The sequence below is a fragment of the Marmota flaviventris genome, chromosome 6 (genome assembly GCF_047511675.1).
Source record: "Marmota flaviventris isolate mMarFla1 chromosome 6, mMarFla1.hap1, whole genome shotgun sequence".
In the NCBI taxonomy this organism is placed as follows: domain Eukaryota; kingdom Metazoa; phylum Chordata; class Mammalia; order Rodentia; family Sciuridae; genus Marmota; species Marmota flaviventris.
The window spans coordinates 118482194-118490826 of record NC_092503.1 but is presented as its reverse complement, the minus strand read 5'-3'; the positions used below and the strand labels follow the sequence as shown (position 1 = coordinate 118490826).

At 40.5% G+C, this 8633-nt stretch overlaps 1 pseudogene; it reads left to right on the top strand.

Annotated features, from left to right (window-relative positions):
* Nucleotides 1–4082: 4082 nt before the first annotated feature.
* Nucleotides 4083–5396, top strand: LOC114099244 (protein mago nashi homolog; annotated as a pseudogene).
* Nucleotides 5397–8633: the final 3237 nt, after the last annotated feature.

The following is an 8633-nucleotide window of genomic DNA, read 5'->3' as shown; positions in this document are numbered from 1 at the left end:
CATGAAATTGCTGAGGCTGGCCTTGATCTTGTCGTTCTCCTTCCTTGGCAACCTTAGTTCCTGGGATTACGGGCATGTGCCACCATACCTGGCTACTTTAAGATTTTTTTTTAAATGGTATATTCTCTCTATATATTGTTCATTTTCGGATGGCATTCTACTAGATATTCAACATCACTGCTGAGTGTTGACTTGATACCATTCCTAGAGAATATGCATGTAACTCTCCAATGGGCAATATAGGGACCTTGAAGTCAAACTTGAGTTCATATCAAATCCCAGCCCCACTGAGGCCCAACACTGGAATCTTTTGACCTGATGGCAATGGAAACCAAATAAAGTCAGGCCAACAAACACATAGGCAAGGCTTTTATTGGGATTTCCCCGTAGGAAGGAAGACACAGCTTCAACAAGAAGACATCAGAGGGGCTGGGGCTGTAGCTCAGTGGCAGAGCGTTTGCCTAGCACCAGTGAGGCACTGGGTCAATCCTTAGCATCACACAAAATAAAGGCATTCTGTATATCTACAACTCAAAAAAAAAAAAAAAAAAAAAAAAACGTCAAGCTGGCTTCCTAAATGAAAGAGGGGAGTTTGTTTCATTGGTTACCTTCAGGAGTGGGAATGTTAATAGTATTCAACCCCAGCATTTGCCCTGTGCTAAAGATCATTTGCTGGGCTGTTTGAGAAAACACAAACAGGACACCCTGACCTCAATGATGCAAAGCTGACACTGCTCGAGGGTGGTACATACTCTGCCTCCTGGAGTCTATTGTCAGGCTATAAGCTGAGGCCTACAAGGACATTTGCCCTTTCTCCTTCTGTCTCACTGTCAGCTACCAGCCACATGAAGCCAGATAAATCACCCCTTCTAAATCTTGTCTCCTACTTTCTAAAGTTAGGAACTCAGCACATAGTGATGTACACCAATAATCCCAGTTACTCGGGAGGCTAAGGCAGGGGAATGGTAAATTCAAGCCAGCCTTGGCAAATTAGTGAGATCTTGTCTCCAAAAAAAAGTAAAAATAAAAAAGGGTTAGGGGGGCTGGGGATGTGGCTCAAGCGGTAGCGCGCTCGCCTGGCATGCGTGCGGCCCAGGTTCAATCCTCAGCACCACATACAAAGATGTGTCCGCCGAGAACTAAAAAATAAATATTAAAATTCTCTCTCTCTCTCTCTCTCTCTCTCTCTCTCTCTCTCTCTCTCTCTGTCTCTCTCTCTCTCTTAAAAAAAAAAAAAAAAAGGGTTAGGGATGTAGCTCAGTGGTAGAGGAACTCCCCTGAGTTCAGTCCCCAAAACTGCAAAAAATTTTTTAAAAACTCAAAGTTAGCATGATGTCCAACACATAGTGGAATGGCAACAACATCTCCAGAGATGGTCCACTTGTTCACTGAAAACCTTTGAGAGAGTCCATTTGTTCAAAATAACCATTGATGCTGATTTCACGTAGATAGACAAACTGAAAGGCTAATGAGAGTTGCTGAGAGTGTAGAGTTCAGAGGACTGCTCACACTCTACTGCAAGAGAGGAAATTGGGACAACCACTTGGCACAGTTATGATTTGGCAATATCTAGGAAAGTTGAAGAGGCATTTCCCCCTCCAACCCACCAATTTCTCACACACACACACACATATACATACTCATTGCCACAATGCTTGTCAAAACAAAAACATGGAAGCAAACTAAATATCCAACAGGATAAATAAAAATGTTATAGTTATGAATCAATAAATTGTGAGATAGTCATGAATGCGACACCTACGGCAATCAAATGGACTGATTTCCCTCCAGGTGGCAACATGGGTAGATCTTCATACCATGAAGTTGAAGGAGTAGTGGAGCAGAAGGGTTCCCACAGGAGGATATTATTCTTAAAGGCTTTATTGAAGTACAATTGAGATATTCAAAGAATTGCACCTATAAAATGTATTTAATCTGATGAGTTTGAACAACTTGCAAATGCTTAGATATTATCCCACATGCAAGGTCATAGACATCCCACAACTCCAAAGGTTTCCTTTCTCCCTCCCGGGTTTATTTGCTAGTTGTTTTTGAGGTACTAGGGATTGAACCCAGGGGATTTCTACCACTAAGCTATATCTTCAACCCTTTTATACAGGGCCTCACTAAATTGTCCAGGCTGGCCTTGAACTTGCCATCCTTCTGCTTCCACTTCCCAAGTAGCTGAGCTCTTGGGTTAATTAGTTTACTCATATTATTTCCATTATACAGATATTAAAAAAAAAAAAAAAAACAATGTAGAAACTTGCCAAATGTCACATACATGGGTGATTTTGGGGACAGTTTGATCTCTTTTCTTTTTTATTCCCCAGCATCAGGGATGGAACTCAGGGGCACTCTACCACTCAGTTATATTCCCAGCCCTATTTATTCATATTTTGAGACAGGGTCTTGCTAAATTGCTGAGGCTGGCCTCAAACTTGTGATACTCCCAAGTTGCTCAGATAGTCTGATTTAAGTTATGGAGATTAGAAACTTGCCCAATGTTCCGTATCTAATGACCACACCTACTTACTGCCTCTTGAAACATTTCAAGGATTTTTTAAAATAAGAGGGTAGCCTGCTAGTATCACACAGGTCAGTGAAAAGGGAGTTCAACATTTCTTCCTAACCCACTTTTATTTCTGTTAGGAAATACTTAAATTTCCTACCCCACAAACCACTTGACCAAAAGCCAGGGAGCCCAGCCCAGAACAGGAGACTACTCCATTGCCACATGGTGGAAACAATGCAGTAAAGGTTAAGTTACCCACGACTTGAGGTTAGAAGGATAAATCAGACCGGAAATGGTAAGAAGACTCTTTTGAGACCTTGAGTCTTCAAGAAATTCTCTAGAAAGCAATACAAAGTTCTGTGAGTAAAGAGAAGAGGATTTTTCACTTGGAATGTGAACTAATGGTCCCGAGGCTTTTCCATGTTGTTAAATTATTACCTGCATTTGGGCAGGACCATTTGAAAGGGCAAATTCCCACATGAGTCATAACCCACTCATACGAAATGAAAAAAATGACTCCAAGCGTCTTGCCATATTACACAAGAGCAATATTAAGACTCTGAAATCAAAGGTAACATCTGCCTCCAGAACCATCTGTTAATGGTTTCTCACGTGTCTGAGGTGGGGCAAAGGCCGCTGTGGATGCCTGGGCCTACAGGAGAAGGACAGAGAAGTGGCAGGTACCATGAAGAATAAAGCTTTTTACCAGAAGTAAAAAGCTTTAGGAGAAAAGTCAACTAAGCCTGTCCCAAATGGATGATTTATTTTTTAATAATAGAAGGATATTTGGAGTCCTATAGTATTTCTGAATTATATTTTCCTTCTGTGAAGTTCTCAGAATGAGCAGGTGTGGTGGAGCACTCCTATAATCCCATAGACTCAGGAGACTGAGGGAGGAGGATCACAAGTTTGAGGTCAGCCTCAGCAATTTAGGGAGACCTTAAGCAACTTAGCAAGACCCTGTCTCTAAATAAAATATAAAAGAGTGCTGGGGATGTGGCTCAGTGGTCAAGTGCTCCTGAGTTCAATGCCTGGTACCAAAAAAAAAAAAAAAAACAGTAAGAAAAGGGCTGGGGATATGGCTTATCAATATCAATCCTTACTTTTCTGTAGTAATTTCTTCATTACAAACAGACTCCAAATCTATTATGTCATTTGATTCTTTTTTTTTTGGGGGGGGGGCCAGGGATTAAACCCAGGACCACTTAACCACTAAGCCACATCTCCAGACCATTTTATTTTTTATTTTGAGACAGGGTCTCGCTAAGTTGATGAGACTAGATTCGAACTTGCAATCCTCCGGCCTCAGCCTCCTCAGCTGCTGGGATTACAGGCATGTGCCACTACCCCTGGCTCATTTGGTTCTTATGCTATTTGAGTCATGGGAATTAAAAAATAACTACAACAACAATATGAAGTGTTTTATACTAATCCAAGAAGCCAACCCTGAAAGACCACATGTTGTAGATTCCATCTGTATGAATGGCCAGAAGAGGCAAATCTATAGAGAGAAAGTTGATTTTTGATTGACAGGGGCTGAGAAAATGAGGAAAGTACAGTGACTACAATGAGTACAGGGTGTTTTGTTTGTTTGTTTGTTTGTTTGTTTGTTTGTTTTTTAGTTGTAGATGGATATAATACTTGTATTTTATTTATTTGTGTGTGTGTATGTGTGTGTATGCGTGTGCGCACATGTGTGTGCTGGCACTGAGGATAAAACCCAGTGCCTCACACATGCTAGGCAAGTGCTCTACCACTGAGCTACAACCCCAGCCCCCAGGGTTTCTTGTTTTGTGTGATGAAAATTAAATAGTTCTAGAATTAGATAGTAGTGATGGGTGCACAATCTTTTGTACATATGAAAAACCACTGAATTGTACACTTTAAAATGCTGAATGTTACACAATGTGAATTTTACCTCCATTTTTTAGTTCCCAAAGAAAAAAGAGCTGGGTGCAGTGGCACACACCTATAATTCCAGCGGCTCAGGAGGCTGAGGCAGGAGGATCACAAGTTTGAGGCCAGCCTCAGCAATTTAGTGAAGCTTTAAGCAAATTAGCAAGACCCTGTCTCAAAATGAAAAATAAAAAGGGCTGAGGATGTGGCTCAGTGATTAAGGGCCCCTGGGTTCAATCCTTGTTACCATAAAAAAAAGAAAAAGAAAAAAGGCCAAATGTGTCTAGAGATAAAATTATAACTATTTAGTTAAAGATCTTAATTGACTTTATTCGCTGTTCTAGAATCGGGCAATACTTCATTTCATAAAATAGAAGAAGTGTTTCTCTCGGCTGACCAGAGAGGTTGGCCTATAGACAGACAAAGGCTGAAGAAAACAGAAACAAAGAACGGAAGATAGATTGATCATTTCTGTGTACCAGCTGCAGACCACAGTAATGTGGTTGGCTCCTAAAATTGGGTCGCAGTTACCTCTCAGGAGTCATAGAGAGTAACTTTCATCTGTGTTACTACACAGATCACAAAGGCAAGTTCAGCCACGAGTTCCTGGAGATTGAGTTTCTGACCTGAAGGGATGGGAAATTGAATATGCCAACAAGAGCTGTTATAAAACTGATGTCATGATCAGAAAAGAGGCTTAGGTACATGGAAGTGCGACGGCGGAACCAGGGAGTAAATTGATGATGTTGGAATTATCAACAAGGATGATGCTTCGTGGCCTCTCCTGACCCCGTAGGCCAGCAGGAGCTTGAAACCATGATTGGAGATGAACACATTTCTTGCACAACATCGCAAATCAGTTCCCTTATTGAAGTCAATTAATCCAAGGATCTAGGAGGTTTACAAGTATTTTATTATCATGTCCAGGACTTCCTGTTTGATCTGCAGTCTTATTGGATTATACTTCAAAATTAAACCAATCTAGATCAGATATTGGTATGGACATGAGGGGGATGGGAGTAGTTATTTTTAATTAGCACTATCGGGAAATTTTTGTGTATATCAGGACAATATTTTTTTATAAACTATAAAAGATTATCTTTAGGGCTGGGGCTGTAGCTCCGTGGTAGAGCACTTGCCTAGCATGTGTGAGGCACTGGGTTTGATTCTCAGTACCACATATAAATAAATAAAAAGTAAAGGTCCATTGACAACTAAAAAAATTTTTTAAAAAGATTATATTTAATAAATTTGTTGAAATTTTTTAAACTTACTTTCCTTGTAAGAACAACAGTCAGGTTGGGGATGTGGCTCAAGCGGTCGCGGGCTCTCTTGGCATGCGTGTGCGGCCCAGGTTCAATCCTCAGCACCACAGACAAACGAAGATGTTGTGTCCGCCGAAAACTAAAAAATAAATTTTAAAAAAATTCTCTCTCTAAAAAAAAACGGTGGGGGGACTGGGGATGTGGCTCAAGCGGTAGCGCGCTCGCCTGGCATGCGTGCGGCCCAGGTTCGATCCTCAGCACCACAGACAAACGAAGATGTTGTGTCCGCCGAAAACCAAAAAATAAATATTAAAATTCTCTCTCTCTCTCTCTCTCTGTCTCTCTCTCTCTCTCTCCCCCTCACTCTCTCTTAAAATAAAAAAAAAGAACAACAGTCAAATTATTGATTGGTTAACAGCAGATTATATCAAATTACTTTTTTTTTTTTTTTGTATGGATTATAGTAAAGACAACTTTATTATCATGCCAATTGAAACTAGCCTGTTTGGAAATTTTACCTGTTATCTCTCTCTCCCCATTTTTTTGTGGGAAGATACTGAGGATTGAACCCAGGGATATTTAACCACTGAACCACACCCCCCATCCCCAGCCCTTTTTTAATTTTTATTTAGAGACAGGGGTCTCACTAAATTCTTTAGGGCCTGGCTAAATTGCTGAGGCTGGCTTTGAACTTGTGATCCTCCTGCCTCAGCCTGCCAAGCCACTGAGATTACAGGTGTGCACCTCCACACCCAGCACGCTCCCTGATTTCTTAGAAGGTTGGATAACAACTTAGTTTCAGTTTGGGGATGTGGAACTTTAGCATCAGTGACTCCATTTTAATTTTCAGTCTATTCTGTTGGGGCCCAGTCCAGGAGCTCAATCCAAAACAACAGCCTCCTGTAGTTTTTATGTAACAAGTGTGTACTACATGGAGTTAAGTTAAGCACTTTACTTGCTTCAAGCCACTTATCTCGCCTAATCATCTTAGGAGAGGCTATCATTTTCTCATTTTACAGATGAAGACACAGACTCAGAGAGGTGATTGGTCCACAGTGAGGTGGTGAACTAATAAGTACCAACCACCTTCAGTCTTCTGGCCTCACTTTCCCGATCAGACTCTTGATTTTCCTCCCAGTAATTCTAAGGGACATTTCTACGTACAGTGCATGTAATATTATTTCCTCTGTTCAACTCTCTTAATAGGGCTTTGAAATACCTTACGCTTCTACTTATAACACTATAAAAGATACTATCTCTTTTATTTGGGATTCTTTTCTCCCAGTATTTTGTTTTGTTTTGGTACTGGGAACAGAATCCAGGGGCACTTAACCACTAAGCAACATCCCTAGCCCTTTTTTTAATATTTTATCTAAAGGCAGAGTCTTGCTGAGTTACTTAGGGCCTCACTTTTGCTGAGGTTGGCTTTGAACTGTGATCCTCTTGCCTCAGCCTCTCAAGCCACCAGGATTACAGGCCTGCGTCACCACACCTGGCCCCCTTTCTCCCAGTTTTTTAGTTAAATATAATAGTGGTTTCTCCTCTCAAAAGCTCTTAACTGTCCAAAACACCATTCTTCTGATAAAAAGTGTTTTTATGTCTTAGCTCCTCCCTGGGGAAGCCCCTTAAGGTCACATAGCCACAGCTGCTTTTAAGCAAAACTGTAATGTATATCCCCTACAGTCATTCTGCTCCAAGGTCATGGTTACCTTGCTACGTAGTTCCCCAAGGGGTTTTGTTATGTATATTTGTTTATTCTGACCTATTAGATCATTTGGATTACAAGCAAATCAGCAAAAACACAAAGAAGGAAAAGATACAGAGCAATAGCCTCTGTTATGAGTGAACTCTCAGACATTGAGTTGGAGCAAACCTCAGTGATTATTGGCTCTGATGGTCTAACATGGAAAATCCCAGGGTGGGAAAACATTCAGTGGTTTTCCCAGGGGCATGGAGGCAGAAGCATCTCTGGACCTGAAATTTCTGCACTGTATATACCATTGTGTTGGTGATTTTTCAAATAATCCTCAATCAAAAGAGATCCCTAGCTGGGTGCAGTGGTGCACGCTGTAATCCCAGCAGCTCGGGAGGCTGAGTCAGAAGGATGGAGAGTTCAAAGCCAGACTCACCAATGGCTAGGCACTAAGCAACCCAGTGAGAATATGTTTCTAAATAAATTATAAAATAGGGCTGAGAATGTGGTTCAGTGGTCCAGTGCCCCTGAGTTCAATCCCTGGTACAAAGAAAGAAAGAAAGGCCCTTAAACTGGGCTTGGTGGCACAGGCCTGTAATCCCAGTGGTTTAGTAGGCTGAGGAATGAAGATCAAGAGTTCAAAGCTAGCCTCAGCAATTTAGCAAGATCCTGTCTCTAAATAAAATATAAAAAAAGGCCAGGGTTGTGGCTCAGTGATAAAGTGCCCCTGGGTTCAATCCCTGGTGAAAGGAAGAAAGAAAGACACTCCTGGCAAGTCCATAAGATGGAATATTAACTAATTATAACAACATATTTTAAAAAGACAACAACAACAAAAAATTGGAATATTATACAATCATTAAAAGTTAGGAGGATCAGCGCTTGCCTAGCATTTGCAATGTCCTGGGTTTAATCCTCAGTACTGCCAAGAAAAAACAAAGTTAATAAAAGTTATGAAGATGAGTATTTATTGACATTTATATAAAATATTGAGTTTCAAAAATTTAGGTAAGAATTATGTACAGCCATGAATGGAGGTGCACACCTGTAATCCTAGCAACTTGGGAGGCTGATTATAAATTTGAGCTTAGCCTCAGCAATTAGTGAGATTCTATCTCAAAATTAAAAAATAAAAATAAAATAAAAATAAAAAGGACTTGTAAGTAACTCAGTGGTAAAGCACCCCTGCATTCAATCACCAACACACACACACACAAAAAAAAAATAATTTTAAAAAGTACAATATTGCTTTTTTAATTAAAAA